The sequence below is a fragment of the Glycine soja genome, chromosome 11, assembly GCF_004193775.1.
Source record: "Glycine soja cultivar W05 chromosome 11, ASM419377v2, whole genome shotgun sequence".
Classification (NCBI taxonomy): Eukaryota; Viridiplantae; Streptophyta; class Magnoliopsida; order Fabales; family Fabaceae; genus Glycine; species Glycine soja.
The window spans coordinates 41,581,029-41,598,591 of record NC_041012.1 but is presented as its reverse complement, the minus strand read 5'-3'; the positions used below and the strand labels follow the sequence as shown (position 1 = coordinate 41,598,591).

The 17,563-nt window shown below is 33.2% G+C and overlaps 2 pseudogenes; both read left to right on the top strand.

Annotated features, from left to right (window-relative positions):
• The first annotated feature begins 8,572 nt into the window (after nucleotides 1–8,572).
• Nucleotides 8,573–13,071, top strand: LOC114374625 (annotated as a pseudogene).
• Nucleotides 12,683–16,080, top strand: LOC114373302 (annotated as a pseudogene).
• The last annotated feature ends 1,483 nt before the right edge of the window (nucleotides 16,081–17,563 follow it).

Genomic DNA, 17,563 nt, shown 5'->3' with positions numbered 1-17,563 from the left:
TACAACACATTAATAGGAAAAAAGTGTTCAAAAAACACACATTGCGAAATAAAAGAATCTATTTTGTATTTAAATTATATTATAAACAGATGAGATGTAAAAAGTGTACGTTGATGAGCTCCTGGAAGCAAGAAAAAATTTCTTCATAGTACGTGTATCCACGCCACAGTGACCTCTATTTGTCAACAGTGTTGATGAAAAAATAAAATAGAGGAGTGAGATTGGGACCTGTTCATCAAATCATTATTGATGATATTCTTTTTAAGCTATATTATTTCTTGTTATTTTTTATTGCTAGTCATTTAACAATTAAAATTAAAATAATAATTGGTCAAGTCAAATTTGTATCTAGTCGTCTTTTCAACCCAAATTTCAAATACAAAATCATACATTCTTCTTTCATCAAATCTTTTCGTATTATTTATACTTTGAGTGCTAGCAAAAATATAATAATATTCTACCTTTTGAAATCAATTATCATTTCATCATATTAAATTCTATAATTTAATTAATCATCAAATATTAAAATAATTTATATTAAAATCAATTAACCTATTGTGCAAATTTGAAATTAGGTTGGTCGATGCAGTCGTGGGTTTCGTAAGAGAATAAATATTTTGTCGTGAAATAGAATAAAATAGATAAGTAATACTTAAATATTATTATACATATTTTATTTTAATTTTTTAAATTAAATAATTTAATAGATTTTAATAGTTGAGTAAGTTGTCAAACAAAGTATTCATAGTAATATATTTATTTTAAATAAATTTATTTTTTGAATAACTTGGTAATAAAGAAGTATGAGGCAAAAATAATTTGGCAAATCAAAATAAGTAAACATACACATATATAATACATATATGCCAAATGCAAAAAAAATAAAAAATACTACAACTAAAATGAAATTCATTCAGTAAAAAGAAAAACTTAAATGACGCTGTTTTGGACAAAAAAAAAAAAAGAAGCTCGGCCAATACAATATGACCGTTGACATGTTTGGGCCTGGACCTGGAGTGTGTCCCATATAAAATACGACCGTTTACACGATTGTCTTTATAAATGTGAGAGTCACAGGAACACTTGAAAGTTGAAATACAAGAGAAACCCAAGTGAGCGGGAGATATCGATCGCGCGCAGCACACAAGCTTGCGAGTATGGAATGTTCTTTCTCTCGTCTCAATTTATTTTTATTTTTGGTTTTCCTTTGGTCTCTCTCTTTGTTTTGATCTTTTTCTATTTTTAATCTTTGAATCCTTTTTAGTAGTTGATTTGAGATAAAATGGTGCCTTCGGTAAGCAAACGCTTTTTGCCTCAAAACCGTGTTTGACACGAATGTTTTGTGGCGATTGCAATTGTTTGCGACATTCTCATTCTTGATTATTCAAGAACGTTATGAACAGCGGATGGAAACTACGGTGACCCCTGGTGAATTCTTTATTTCGTAATTTGAAGTGGGATGGTCCCTTGTAGCCTCGATGACCCAAATTGAACTCGATATTAATTCAAGATGAATTCTTTATTTCGTATTTTTGAATTGGGATGGTCCCTTGAAGCCTCGATGACCCAAATTGAACTCGATATTGAATTCAAGATGAATTCTTTATTGCGTAATCTTAAGTTCGTTATGGATTCAGACCGATTCCTCGGTGACCCTAGCCTGATGGCAACTATAATATGATTTTTTTTATTTCATAATTTTAAAGCGGGAATGACCCTCGATGACAACTTAATGGCAATAATTTAAAGCAGGATGAAGCCTTTGATGACCCTGAATTCAATTGCAGTTTTATAATCCTGATGGGTGTGTCGGCCCTTTATGATCCTAAATGCGGTTTTTGATTCATTGTGTTGAAATGAGGATGGTTGGCTTCAAGCCTTGATTATGCCGAAATATATTACAATGTGAATGGAAACATGAATCTACGCATGTGCCTTGAAGGTCTGTCATATTTTTAAACTGGGACGAAATGCATTGTGCCTTAGTGATTCTAAATGCAACCTGTGCTTGAGTCTTTAACGATGACAAATACAATTGTACAACGAATCTGAGTGTAGTTCTTTTGATGGCCCTAATGCATGTACAATTTGAATGCACACATGAATCTAAGGATGTGCCTTGATGGCCCTAATGATTATAGTTGCCCACTATGTGGACTGGTGGACGAATCAGCCCAGCATCTTATTCTTTACTTGCTGGGTTTCTGATAAGCACTGGAAACTATGTTACAGATGGCTTGGAGTCAAGTTGTGATGCACCATGATGTGGAACAGAATATCTGCTCAAATCCATCTCATAGGTGACACCATCTCATAGGTGACACCCCAAGTTTCCATTTGTTTTAAATAGATTATTTTTGGACAATATCTGCTCAAATCAAGAAGTGGGACGTTGCAAGATATGTTTTCCACCTTTCGTTTGATCACATTGTTCGTCCTCTCTAATTAAAAAAAAAAAAGGAGCTTTTTTAGGTGGGTTTGTACTGTGGCATTGTTTGAAGTATCTTTTGAGGTTTGAGTGTGAACGAATTGTTAATGGATCAAAACAGAAGCGAGGGAAGAGGTGAGGTATTGGGTCCGGTTCATGAAGGAGTTGTAGTTGTTATTGATGCAGTAGATGTGAGCAGCTTGGGTGGAAGAGTTAGTATAAGTGGAGAAGCTGGAACTTCAGGAGAGGTTGGCAAGGATTTGGGATCTGATAAGGAGCTAAAGGAGGTGCTTGAGGAAGTTAAGGGTAAGGACAAGCATGATCAAGAAAATATCAGTGATAATAAATTGCTTGGTGTTGATCAGGTAACTAGTTATAATTCAACCATTTGGTTAATCAGGTAGTGATTGAATCGTGGTTGTAATTGAGTCTGTTCAGGCTGAGTATGTCAATGGAGATAATAGGAAATTGGAAGCAAAAGTTGATGAATCAGGGTTGAGCTTGGTATCCATGAAAGCACCAGAAGGGGTGTCTGAAACTGATAAAGATTCATGTGTGATTGATATAAAGAGCGGCAGCTGCAAAAAGGTTTATGAGAATTCCGAAGGTGAAAGGGGTTTGCAGGATTTGCCATCTGACTTCCGTGCAATCGTTGGATGAAACAACTGTTGGCACTGCTAGTAGTGCTAAAAGTGCAGATTTGGTTCAGCTTGGTTGTGCATGTAAAGATGAGCTAGGCATTGCACATGCTCATTGTGCTGAGGCGTGGTTCAAGCTTAAGGGAAGCAGGTAATATTGTCTTGCCAAATATCAGTTTGATTCTAGTTTGTAGATAAACAATAACATTAATGTGCTTTTGAGGTTTTGTGTTGAAGCTTTCAATATTGATCACGTTCCTGATGTTGCCTACTTATTTTGAATTCCTAAATATGTTGGATTTATAAGTTCTTTTTACTGAATTATCCAGTTTGGCACAATTTCTGAAAGCAAAATATTTCTCTTGCCCTATTTGCTGCTCTGCGTTTGTGTGTGCTGCAGTTACCTTGATCATATGGAACATTTTTATCATTTCAACAATAATATTGGAAAGGTTTATCATTTTGCCTTCCATGACTTGTCTTTTAAAATCTTTTGAGGTTTGTGGCATCCTTATTAAATGTGTTGATTGTGTTCTTAGATTAGAACAGAAATTTCCAGTATCATTTTTAGCTTTTCAAATCCTTCCAGATTCATGCCTGGGCTTATGCTTGATTTCCTTGATAATTAGTTTGAGGTCAAGCTCTTTTGCATTGAATTTTGTAGTATAGCAGACATGCAAATTCGATTTTCTACCTTTGCTATTTGTTTTTACAAGACCAAAATAAATGCATTTGAAAGTTTTTGGGTCGGTGAGAACCAAATCTAAATGTCGTAAAAAAAAAATGGTTCTTATAACGAGAATAACTGTGATATGTCCTGGTTTACGAAAGAAGTAGAAAGAAAGAAAGGGATAAGAAAATAATAACAAGATAATATTTTAAAGGTTAAATTGTAGTTTTGGTGTTACTAGTTTTTTAAATTCATCATTTTAATTTCATGAATTTTAATTGTAACATTTGATCTTTTAGTTTCATAAATTGAGGATTTTGGTTTTCTTGATAGATTATTAACAAATATAATTCTGATTAATTGAGTTATTAAGTTAATTATAAATTAATTAAAATTATTAATTATTAAAAAATTGAATAAAAAATTATTAATCTTAATTTTTCATAATATTTTGTTTTTTCTCTTATATGCAAACACCTCTTCTACTTTCATTATCGCATGCGACGTTGATAGTCATATCACGTTAGGGTTAATAGTCTTTTATAAAAAAAATTTAATAAATTTATTTAATTTATAATTAATTTAATATATGTGATAATTACAATTATTAGTTAACAATCTAGCATAGGATCAAAATCATAAATTTATAAAACTAAAGAGATCCAATGTTATAATTAAAAATTAAAGGAACCAAAATCATGAATTTAAAAAATTAGAAAGACTAAAATTATAATTTAATCTATTTTAAAGTGTTTATTAGGAGAGAAAATAAAATGAAAGAAATAAAAAAAAATATTTTTTCCTATATTTTGTTTGTCATAATCAAACTGAACTAAATTACAGAATTAAAATAACTCACACATACATTGTTGAATCTTTTCTTATATTTGATTTGATTATAGAAAGTGAAAAAAAAATAGAATGTGCATATTAAATAACATAAATAATACCCTTGACAAAAGAAGAAGAAGAAGCCTGAGATGATAAAAACAATGTGGTCTTTATACATCTTAGTTCATCCACAACAGTGATTCCTTACTATATTTAAGAAATAGGAGTGATGTTTGTTCGTATCTATCCCTTTGAGTAAAACCTTAAATAAGACCTAGTGCCTTTAGAAGTATAGATGTGAAAGACAATTTACTAGGTCAACCTATCACATCAAAACATGCTTTTATAAATAAAATAAAAATAATTAATTTACAATAAATTGAAAACGTGTATTTTTTTACCTTTTTTTTTCTTTTCTCACTTATGTACTTCCACTCTCTCCTGTTTTTTTTTTTTCCTTAGCTAAACAGAATGTTAATTTAGATAAATATACGGCTTTTTAAAAAGATCTCACAATAATTATTTCCTAGAAATAAGAAATTGCCAAACACATGTCCAAGAATTGCACTCACACTTGTGGCTTCCGTTTAGATATGGGTTTAACTAAAGAAGGCAATCACATATATGAGGAATTCCTATATCCTAGCTAGTTCATCACGTCCAAAATCATATATTTTATAGTTGAATAAAGTGTTCACATATGATGACTTACAATCGAAGGTAGCACGCAACACAGTATTGTGGATTTTTCCGGAGGTAACAAATGCATGTAGCTTGTTTGAAGGGGAAATTATTCCAGTCTTCCTTTTTATGTCAAATAAATACATTATTTATTATATATTTAAGACAATTAAGTACATATTTCATCATTAAGCTATGTGTAAATTTAGACAAACAATAAATATGCAATTAAGGTGCTGGTGAAAATATCATAACTTTCAAATTGTTGCCAACAAAATATAAATATTGAAGCATGGTTAAGTGCCCGATGCCACATGGTGAAATACAAACGTCCTTTGTCGAAACTTTATATTGAAGAGTTCTAAATCTTCCAAATCTTTGTATTGATGCTAAACAGTTGGCATCTTACCATAAAGATAATTTAATGCCAAATGGTTCTATATCTTCCAGCTCTCCTAAATTTAATTTATTTTATTTTTTAAATAGACATCTTAAAATTTAATTTAATTTTAATTAATTGTTAAATTTTATCCCTTTTTTTTTAGTTTAACATCTATGGCATTATAAATTTCTCAATCAAACTTATGAGTAATATCTCATTTAATATAAGTTTATTAAATAAAAATTTAATCAAGTTATTTATCCAAATGCACCTCAAGCTGAAAAACATACCAAAGATGAGAGACACTCCAGAAAAAACAATAACGAAAATATTCAAAATTAGATTAAATGGAGAAAAGTAATTTCATAGTAGCTATACTAACTTGTATGCTATTAAAGAACTAACTCAACTAACACCAACTAATTGTTTTTTGTCATTTTTGATAATCAAGAAGCTATTATTCTTTTTCTAATGTCATCATCAAGGTCTTTTGATGTCACGAGCAAAAAATATTTAATAGTTAATATTTAATCCTCATATAAAAACCTTATATGGTCAATATTTTTAAAAGTAAAATTAACAAAAGCAATCTCAAGTCTCAACCATGTGGGTAAGCGTGATGGTACCTGATAAGCCGTTATGAACAGTTGGATTATTTTTGTTAATTTTACTTCCTCATTTTAAAAATATTGACCATATAAGGTTTCTTGATGAAAATTTCTTGATGAAAATTTCTAAGGAGTACCTCCCTGACAAATCTAGCCCCAAGGTTGGATGTCTTATTTGGTATTTATTTCACCTCTAGGATGCAGATTAGTACCTTTCATCTTTCCAACTTTTGTAAGCAAAGTATATTCAACCAAGGATTAAAAGTTGGATTTTCATCAAGAAATTTGATTTACACCAATAGATCATGAACAACCATAAAAATAAACTTAATACAAAATTGATTTATAGGTTTTTCTTTCACTTCTACGACATTTAACCTTTCCATTTCTATAAAATTTGAAACTTCACCTCATACTTATACTCAAATACATATTTAATTCTAAGAAATTGTTTAAAGTTTAGGCCACGTTTCCTCTGCAATATTATAGAATCCAACATCTCATACATAATATCCTGAACCTGCATCAGTGGAAAGGAAAATTCAATGATTCTCATCAGTTAAATTCTCATGTGGCTAGTTGTGTATTACTTTGTTACCTTGATACTGCAATGAAAAATTATCTCCAGAAGTTTAAAAGGCAATGAAGCAAATATGGAATAAATAATCTTAAACTTTGACCAAACTTTTCCTGTTCCTCCTCAGATCGAAGGCTCTAAACTCATGACCATGTGTCCAATCACTGTTAGTGTAAACAGATATATATTCAAAATTTCAAATACACTGACTTGTTATGGAATAAGATGTATATCAAAAATATGAAATTTTGCTTGTTCGATAAATTAGTGGAGCTAAACTGTAGATTGTTGTTTATTTATTAATAGAATAAATCGAAGTTTAGATCCCGTGGCACTTTTCAATACCCATGGCCTTCCTTTAGTTTGGGTTGTTTGTGCTCTTATCTTTTGCATGAAACTTATAACCAATACATAATATTCTAGCAATGACCAATACATACCATTTTTAAAAGTATACAACAAGAGCTATTATTTTATAACCAATACTACAATTATATGTATTAAATAAAACAAAATAGCATGCTCAAGGCAAATGAAGTACATATCAAACTTATGGTTATGGTGAAAAGGAAGAAAAAAATATTACAACACATTATAGGAAAAAAAGTGTTCAAAAAACACACATTGCGAAATAAAAGAATCTATTTTGTATTTAAATTATATTATAAACAGATGAGATGTAAAAAGTGTACGTTGATGAGCTCCTGAAGCAAGAAAAAATTTCTTCATAGTACGTGTATCCACGCCACAGTGACCTCTATTTGTCAACAGTGTTGATGAAAAAATAAAAATAGAGGAGTGAGATTGGGACCTGTTCATCAAATCATTATTGATGATATTCTTTTTAAGCTATATTATTTCTTGTTATTTTTTATTGCTAGTCATTTAACAATTAAAATTAAAATAATAATTGGTCAAGTCAAATTTGTATCTAGTCGTCTTTTCAACCCAAATTTCAAATACAAAATCATACATTCTTCTTTCATCAAATCTTTTCGTATTATTTATACTTTGAGTGCTAGCAAAAATATAATAATATTCTACCTTTTGAAATCAATTATCATTTCATCATATTAAATTCTATAATTTAATTAATCATCAAATATTAAAATAATTTATATTAAAATCAATTAACCTATTGGTGCAAATTTGAAATTAGGTTGGTCGATGCAGTCGTGGGTTTCGTAAGAGAATAAAATATTTTGTCGTGAAATAGAATAAAATAGATAAGTAATACTTAAATATTATTATACATATTTTATTTTAATTTTTTAAATTAAATAATTTAATAGATTTTAATAGTTGAGTAAGTTGTCAAACAAAGTATTCATAGTAATATATTTATTTTAAATAAATTTATTTTTGAATAACTTGGTAAATAAAGAAGTATGAGGCAAAAATATTTGGCAAATCAAAATAAGTAAACATACACATATATAATACATATATGCCAAATGCAAAAAAAATAAAAAATACTACAACTAAAATGAAATTCATTCAGTAAAAAGAAAAACTTAAATGACGCTGTTTTGGACAAAAAAAAAAAAAAGAAGCTCGGCCAATACAATATGACCGTTGACATGTTTGGGCCTGGACCTGGAGTGTGTCCCATATAAAATACGACCGTTTACACGATTGTCTTTATAAATGTGAGAGTCACAGGAACACTTGAAAGTTGAAATACAAGAGAAACCCAAGTGAGCGGGAGATATCGATCGCGCGCAGCACACAAGCTTGCGAGTATGGAATGTTCTTTCTCTCGTCTCAATTTTATTTTTATTTTTTGGTTTTCCTTTGGTCTCTCTCTTTGTTTTGATCTTTTTCTATTTTTAATCTTTGAATCCTTTTTAGTAGTTGATTTGAGATAAATGGTGCCTTCGGTAAGCAAACGCTTTTTGCCTCAAAACCGTGTTTGACACGAATGTTTGTGGCGATTGCAATTGTTTGCGACATTCTCATTCTTGATTAATTCAAGAACGTTATGAACAGCGGATGGAAACTACGGTGACCCTCGGTGAATTCTTTATTTCGTAATTTTGAAGTGGGATGGTCCCTTGTAGCCTCGATGACCCAAAATTGAACTCGATATTGAATTCAAGATGAATTCTTTATTTCGTATTTTTGAATTGGGATGGTCCCTTGAAGCCTCGATGACCCAAAATTGAACTCGATATTGAATTCAAGATGAATTCTTTATTGCGTAATCTTAAGTTCGTTATGGATTCAGACCGATCCTCGGTGACCCTAGCCTGATGGCAACTATAATATGATTTTTTTTTTATTCATAATTTTAAAGCGGGAATGACCCTCGATGACAACTTAATGGCAATAATTTTAAAGCAGGATGAAGCCTTGATGACCCTGAATTCAATTGCAGTTTTATAATCCTGATGGGATGTTCGGCCCTTTATGATCCTAAATGCGGTTTTTGATTCATTGTGTTGAATGAGGATGGTTGGCTCAAGCCTTGATTATGCCGAAATATATTACAATGTGAATGGAAACATGAATCTACGCATGTGCCTTGAAGGTCTGTCATATTTTTAAACTGGGACGAAATGCATTGTGCCTTAGTGATTCTAAATGCAACCTGTGCTTGAGTCTTTAACGATGACAAATACAATTGTACAACGAATCTGAGTGTAGTTCTTTTGATGGCCCTAATGCATGTACAATTTGAATGCACACATGAATCTAAGGATGTGCCTTGATGGCCCTAATGATTATAGTTGCCCACTATGTGGACTGGTGGACGAATCAGCCCAGCATCTTATTCTTTACTTGCTGGGTTTCTGATAAGCACTGGAAACTATGTTACAGATGGCTTGGAGTCCAAGTTGTGATGCACCATGATGTGGAACAGAATATCTGCTCAAATCCATCTCATAGGTGACACCATCTCATAGGTGACACCCCAAGTTTCCATTTGTTTTAAATAGATTATTTTGTGACAATATCTGCTCAAATCAAGAAGTGGGACGTTGCAAGATATGTGTTTTCCACCTTTCGTTTGATCACATTGTTCGTCCTCTCTAATTAAAAAAAAAAAAGGAGCTTTTTTAGGTGGGGTTTGTACTGTGGCATTGTTTGAAGTATCTTTTGAGGTTTGAGTGTGAACGAATTGTTAATGGATCAAAACAGAAGCGAGGGAAGAGGTGAGGTATTGGGTCCGGTTCATGAAGGAGTTGTAGTTGTTATTGATGCAGTAGATGTGAGCAGCTTGGGTGGAAGAGTTAGTATAAGTGGAGAAGCTGGAACTTCAGGAGAGGTTGGCAAGGATTTGGGATCTGATAAGGAGCTAAAGGAGGTGCTTGAGGAAGTTAAGGGTAAGGACAAGCATGATCAAGAAAATATCAGTGATAATAAATTGCTTGGTGTTGATCAGGTAACTAGTTATAATTCAAACCATTTGGTTAATCAGGTAGTGATTGAAACTGTGGTTGTAATTGAGTCTGTTCAGGCTGAGTATGTCAATGGAGATAATAGGAAATTGGAAGCAAAAGTTGATGAATCAGGGTTGAGCTTGGTATCCATGAAAGCACCAGAAGGGGTGTCTGAAACTGATAAAGATTCATGTGTGATTGATATAAAGAGCGGCAGCTGCAAAAAGGTTTATGAGAATTCCGAAGGTGAAAGGGTTTGCAGGATTTGCCATCTGACTTCCGTGCAATCGTTGGATGAAACAACTGTTGGCACTGCTAGTAGTGCTAAAAGTGCAGATTTGGTTCAGCTTGGTTGTGCATGTAAAGATGAGCTAGGCATTGCACATGCTCATTGTGCTGAGGCGTGGTTCAAGCTTAAGGGAAGCAGGTAATATTGTCTTGCCAAATATCAGTTTGATTCTAGTTTGTAGATAAACAATAACATTAATGTGCTTTTGAGGTTTTGTGTTGAAGCTTTCAATATTGATCACGTTCCTGATGTTGCCTACTTATTTTGAATTCCTAAATATGTTGGAATTTATAAGTTCTTTTTACTGAATTATCCAGTTTGGCACAATTTCTGAAAGCAAATATTTCTCTTGCCCTATTTGCTGCTCTGCGTTTGTGTGTGCTGCAGTTACCTTGATCATATGGAACATTTTATCATTTCAACAATAATATTGGAAAGGTTTTATCATTTTGCCTTTCCATGACTTGTCTTTTAAAATCTTTTGAGGTTTGTGGCATCCTTATTAAATGTGTTGATTGTGTTCTTAGATTAGAACAGAAATTTCCAGTATCATTTTTTAGCTTTTCAAATCCTTTCCAGATTCATGCCTGGGCTTATGCTTGATTTCCTTGATAATTAGTTTGAGGTCAAGCTCTTTGCATTGAATTTTGTAGTGGTACACCTCTAGTTGGAGAACCACTAGCATCATTACTGCACTCAAACATAGCTGTTCAGTGCATATCTGTAGCCATCAGCCTATTTGGAGTTCCTATATTTAATGGGTTCTATAAGGGGTGAGTTGGACAAATGCGTCCGACAGCCAGTGGATTTTCCTCCTTTAGGATGTAAGATTATGGGTTAGACATAAACATGATTAGCAATTTGCTCCTTGTGTTTGTGAGTTGATGTTAATTGACATCCATATAATTCTGTCAAGTCCTAATTTGTAAACTAGAAAATTATTGCATTTGATTGTGATATTGTGTCGGTTATCCACTTATCCTTGATATTTGAGAAAGTTCTCTTGTAACAACTGTCTTGGTGAAGATTCTTTTGGATCTGATGTTTCTCTATTCAGATGACATATGGGACATGGACTAGAAAATGAAGTTTTCACTTTTATTTCCACAAAATGAATTTTATATATGGCAAAATTGATCATTTTTATTAGATATCACGGGGACACATTCATCAATCCATTGAATAATTCTGAGTATCCTTTTTTCTAAAGGAGTCCCATCTCATTGTCTAGTGAGAACCATTGTATTACAATCTAGTATAACTGGTCCATGTCAATCCTAATTCTTGTATGTTACATAGAGGGTTTGTCTGGGTCTTCAGCTTAATCAACAATAAGAGCTTATCACATGAAAGCTTATTCTTGAGTTTAGAAAGATATTATTATTGTGATAAGTCTCCATAAAACAATGTTATAGTTTTATTTTTTAGTGCCATTTTTGAAAAATGGTCCCTTCTCAATGTCATGTGATGCCTAGTGTTTTATAATCTAGAGTAAATTACACAAACTTCTCCTATTCTTTTTACATTTACACTAACCTCCCTTTATGGGAGCCAAATGTAATGTTTTTCAAATAATTAAAGGGGTGTCAGTGTATATTTTTAAAAGCTAAGGGGGTTAAATGTAATGTATAAGGGGATGTTAGCGTATATTTTAAAATAACTAAGGGGGGGTTAGTGTAGGAAAATAAATAAAGGTACCAGACATTTGTGTAATTTCATGAAACTTTAGGAGATGTTAGTGTAATTTACTCTATAATCCACTATCAAATAAATGATTGATATTGGCTACTTTATTAACCACAGGTCATGTGAAATATGTGGTGAGACTGCAGAAAATGTTTTTGGTGTTACTAATTATGGATTTATGGAAAAGTGGAATGAAAGAAGATTCATGGACGACGATGGCAACTCATCCAACAGGTTTGGCGGATGCTGGCGAGGACAACCATTTTGTAACTTCTTGATGGCATGCCTAATGCCTTGTAATAGCATTTGTTCTGCCATGGTTTTTCCGTGTAAATATGTTCTAGCAGGTGAATCAACCTCTATTATTCTTGCCTTCAATTCTTCATACTCGCAGAGTATAGTGAGTGGCTGATTGGTTTTTGCCATACATGCTATGGTGCATCACCACATTTTAGTGGGATGTTAATGCTTAACCACATGTCCAAGTTGACATTCTGAGGGTATGTGCCATGAAGGATATGAAGCTTCCATGTAAAGAAATTACCAGCTCTGGTTGCATTCTTTGGAGAATGTGTGTTGTTCAGAGGTGTATTCATCCAGAGAGAGAGAGAGAGAGAGAGAGAGTATTTTACATTTGGTGGCAGTAGATCTTATTTGTAAGAATTAAGTAAAGAATTTGCTGCAAAACAAACACAAAGTAGAGGTTTCTTTCTCTTTTTCACTTATTTTACTTCCTTTTGTTTATAGACAATATTTTGGATTTATTTGGCTCCATGGCATCCTAATATAGTTTCAAGTATAATCGAGCTTAGCAAACGTTGGTTAGCTAAATTGATTCAAATTTAGCTAATATAGTTTCAAGCAAATAAATCTGTGGAGGCAATTGCCTTCAATACCACTACGTAACTTATTTTTAGTTTTTGACTATCACGTTCCTTTGAAACAAAAAAATAGTATTCTCGAGCTTTATTGTAAGTTCACAAGTATTTTCGCATGTCTGTGTTCTCCCGCTTTATGTAAATGATCAAATTAATTGTTAAGTTGTAAAAATTACAACTCCTGATATTTCAAGTTGCAATTGTAATATTGACCAAATTAAATTACAATTCGATTTCCGTAAAGGTTACACTGATATCTTATGATTTATTACAAAAGAATTAACTTTTAATTACTATTTTTATTTTAAGTTTAGGAAAAATAATGATTGAAACATAAAAAAATTATAAACAAGTTAAAATCCTCGCTACTTGTGCTTACTTCAAAAGTGGAGAAGTTGACAGTGCACACAAGTTGTTCGATGAATTGGTAGATCGAGATGTTGTGTCCTGGAATTCTATGATAAGTGGGTGTGTGATGAATGGTTTTTCCCACACTGCACTTGATTTTTTCGTTCAGATGCTCATTTTTGGTGTGGATTTGGCTACCTTGGTTAATTCTCTTGCAGCTTGTGCAAATGTTGGCAGTCTTTCATTTGGGAGAGCACTTCATGGACATGGAGTGAAAGCTTGTTTTAGTAGGGAAGTTATGTTTAACAATACCTTGCTAGACATGTATTCAAAATGTGGTAACTTAAATGACGCAATTCAAGCTTTTGAGAAGATCGGTCAAAAGACTGTTGTCTCTTGGACTTCATTGATTGCTGCTTATGTAAGAGAAGGTCTATATGATGATGCAATAAAGTTATTCTATGAAATGGAAAGCAAAGGGGTTAGTCCAGATGTTTATTCCATGAATAGTGTCCTTCATGCTTGTGCTTGTAGCAACTCATTGGATAAAGGCAGAGATGTACACAATTACATTAGAAAGGACAGCATGACCTTGCGCTTGCCTGTGTCTAATGGTCTCATGGATATGTATGCAAAATGTGGAAGCATGGAAGAAGCTTATTTAGTCTTCTCTCAAATTCCAGTTAAGGACATTGTCTCATGGAATACCATGATTGGAGGTTATTCAAAAAGCTCTCCTCCTAATGAAGCTCCTAAAACCTTTTGCTGAGATGCAAAAAGAATCAAGACCTGATGGCACTACAATGGCTTGCGTTCTTCCAGCTTGTGGAAGCCTAGCTGCTCTAGAGATAGGCAGAGGGATACATGGGCGCATATTGAGAAATGGGTACTCATCAGAGTTGCATGTAGCCAATGCACTTATCGATATGTATGTAAAGTGCGGGTCACTAGTTCATGCATGATAGCTCTTTGATATGATTCCTGAGAAGGATTTGATCACTTGGACTGTTGTGATTGCTGGGTATGGAATGCATGGGTTTGGAAATGAAGCAATCGCCACTTTCCAAATGATGAGAATTGCAGGTATTAAGCCTGATGCAATTACCTTCCCTTCCATACTTTATGCTTGCAGTCATTCTGGATTACTCAATGAGGGGTGGGAATTTTTTAATTCCCTGATCAGTGAATGCAACATGGAGCCCAAGTTAGAGCATTATGCTTGCATGGTAGATCTACTTGCCCACACTGGAAATCTTTTGAAGGCCTACAGCTTCATTGAGACAATGCCAATTAAACCAGATGCTACAATTTGGGGTGCCTTATTTTGTGGGTGCAGGATCCATCATGATGTGGAGCTAGCAGAAAAAGTGGCAGAGCATGTTTTTGAGCTAGAGCCAGACAACACAGGATATTATGTACTTCTTGCCAACATATAAGCAGAGGAAGAAGAGTGGGAAGAAGTAAAGAAGTTACGAGAGAGGATTGGTAAGCGGGGACTAAAAAAGAGTCCAGGTGGTAGTTGTATAGAGGTCCAAGGAAAATTTACCACCTTTGTTTCTGCAGATACTGCACACCCTCAAGCCAAAAGTATAGTCTCATTACTGAATAATTTGAGAATAAAAATGAAGAATGAAGGTTATTCTTCTAAGATGAGATATGCCTTAATTAATGCAGATGACTTGGAGAATGAAGTAGCTTTGTGTGGGCACAGTGAGAAGTTAGTTATGGCTTTTGGTATATTAAATTTTCCGTCTGGGAGGACTATTAGTGTCACCAAGAATCTACGAGTATGTGATGATTGTCACGAGATGGCAAAGTTCATGCCCAAGACAACCAGGAGGGAAATTATCGTGAGACGTTCAAGTCGGTTTCACCATTTCAAGGATGGTTTCTGTTCTTGCAGAGATTTCTGTTAAATAAATCATTGGAGAAATTCAATTGAGGGGAAGTCATAGTGATACCATATCAATTTATCCCTTTCATGAATAAATCTTATGCCAATCAGTTCTTGACTGAGGTACGACACATTTATTAATAAGGATTGGGAGTCGATGCCAAGCATAGGATGGATCAAGGAGAGTCACACTTGTGCTGTATCAGAGGTATAGACTCTTGGTTTAACAGTCGTGTCAGAGGAAACTTACATGTTCGACTCCTGTATGACAATACCAGATTTTGTCAATCACAGATAACCCATCTACATTTGTTTATGTGGATTTGATTTTAGAAATTTTTTTACTGAGGGGATCTCTGATTGGAGTTGAGAAGCAGTATGCTTATATGGAAAATAGATTATCGGAATATTGCAATTGGGGAAGACAGAGAGGGGATGCTCTCAGTTTGCCTTGAGAATCCAATCTTCATTTGTGATTTCTACCAATGTTAATTTTTATTATCTCTTGAGAAAGGAATCAAACAGAGACGGGTCATTGAAATGCTACTTTAATGCTAAGGATTTTCTCTGTAGTTAAATGCTATTTGGACGCAAAATCTTCTCTGTAGTTAAATTTCATGATTCTCATTAGGTGCTCAAAAGGATAAGTTGTTTGGCTTTTAAGTCATTTATGCATTATCAGTGAAATCAAGAATATTGCTAGAATGCTAGTTCATTGTTAAATTTCTGTAACTTTTGATTTACTGATTTTGGTTAACTATGGTCTAGATATACTAACATATTCATTCACAAGGTAACTTAAGCATAGCCTTTTTGAACATGTCATGTTCTATCTTCTTCCTTTCCCTCAAAAGTTCTTGGACTGCACATATGTTTCCCATTGAGGCTTTGCTGCAATGATTAATTGTCATCAGGCATTCATGATAAACTAATACTAATGACTAAGGTTGTATAAACTAAAAATACACCCATGAAACTGAGATCTAAAAACATCTGTCCATACAACCTAAGGTTCGTGTAAATAAAAGCATGGGGCAGAGGAATGAATCATGAATGAGAGAAATGGGTGATGCTTTTAACTGTATAAAAGATGGGGAAGTCCTGTCCTCAAGTGGGGACTTGTTTTTGTCTTCATACATAATGATTAGAAAAGTTAGGACAGAGTTGCTAATGCTGTTGGATATTGACAACCACGTCCATCACACATGTAACGATTTGTTTTTAAGGGGGGGAAATATAATAAATAATGAAACTACTTGAGTGCAGCCAAAAAGTTAAATGAAACAATTATATTTTCAATGCTAGCTAGCAGCACCAAGTAATTGTATTCACAACAAAGTCCAGATGATAAGAGAAACAAGTTTCTCACCTTACCTTTAAACTGGCGGAGGCGTGGATATGCTTATATAGTCACCCAATTTTGTTGAAGATTAGAATTCTAAAAACAATGGGAAATTGTGAACTAATAATCGGCTATCACAGACACAATCAAAGGCATTGTAAGATGGGTCACAAGGCATGTGGTGAAAAAAAAAATACTAATCTGATATATGATGAATAATGGATTTAATAGTCCATTTCAGTATTTAGTATCTAATGTAACGTGGAAAATGAATCTGTGTGGAAGTTTATTTATTTACTTAAATCATGGTAGCTCTCTCTGACAACTCATAACCAACCATCTAACAGTAGCACGGACCATAAAACTGAACCAGAGTCAGACATCACCTTTGGCAATTGGCATAAACAATCCCCTTTGATCCATACTCTGCATGTCAACACTACCGGTTGTCAAATATTCTCACATATAACATAAATGAGTAAATTGTTGGAAAGGAGTTAATCTACTCACCCTCTTTTTCTTATAAAGTACATAAATTATTTGAGTTATAAACGCGAATTTATGTTTATATCTCCTGTTTAAGAATTTAAACTCTTTGTGATCACTGATCAATAGAAAGGGGATTTTTCTCAAGATGAATTTTCACACGATCTTGTTACGTACAAATCTTGTGTTTATCTCTCTGTAATGAATGATTTGTTAAACATCCACCAATGAAAGATCATGAAAAAAAAAAGGCTTAAAACATTCTTATTAATATGAAAAACTCAATTTCTTTTCATTGAATATTATACAAAGTATTGGATCGATATACCAATGTTTTCAACTAGTTTGTTTGCATTCAAGTGTAATTCTAGCAGATTAGGAAGGCCATATACCATATCCAATAGAGAATTTTGTGCAAGATACAGACAGGTATGATAATATT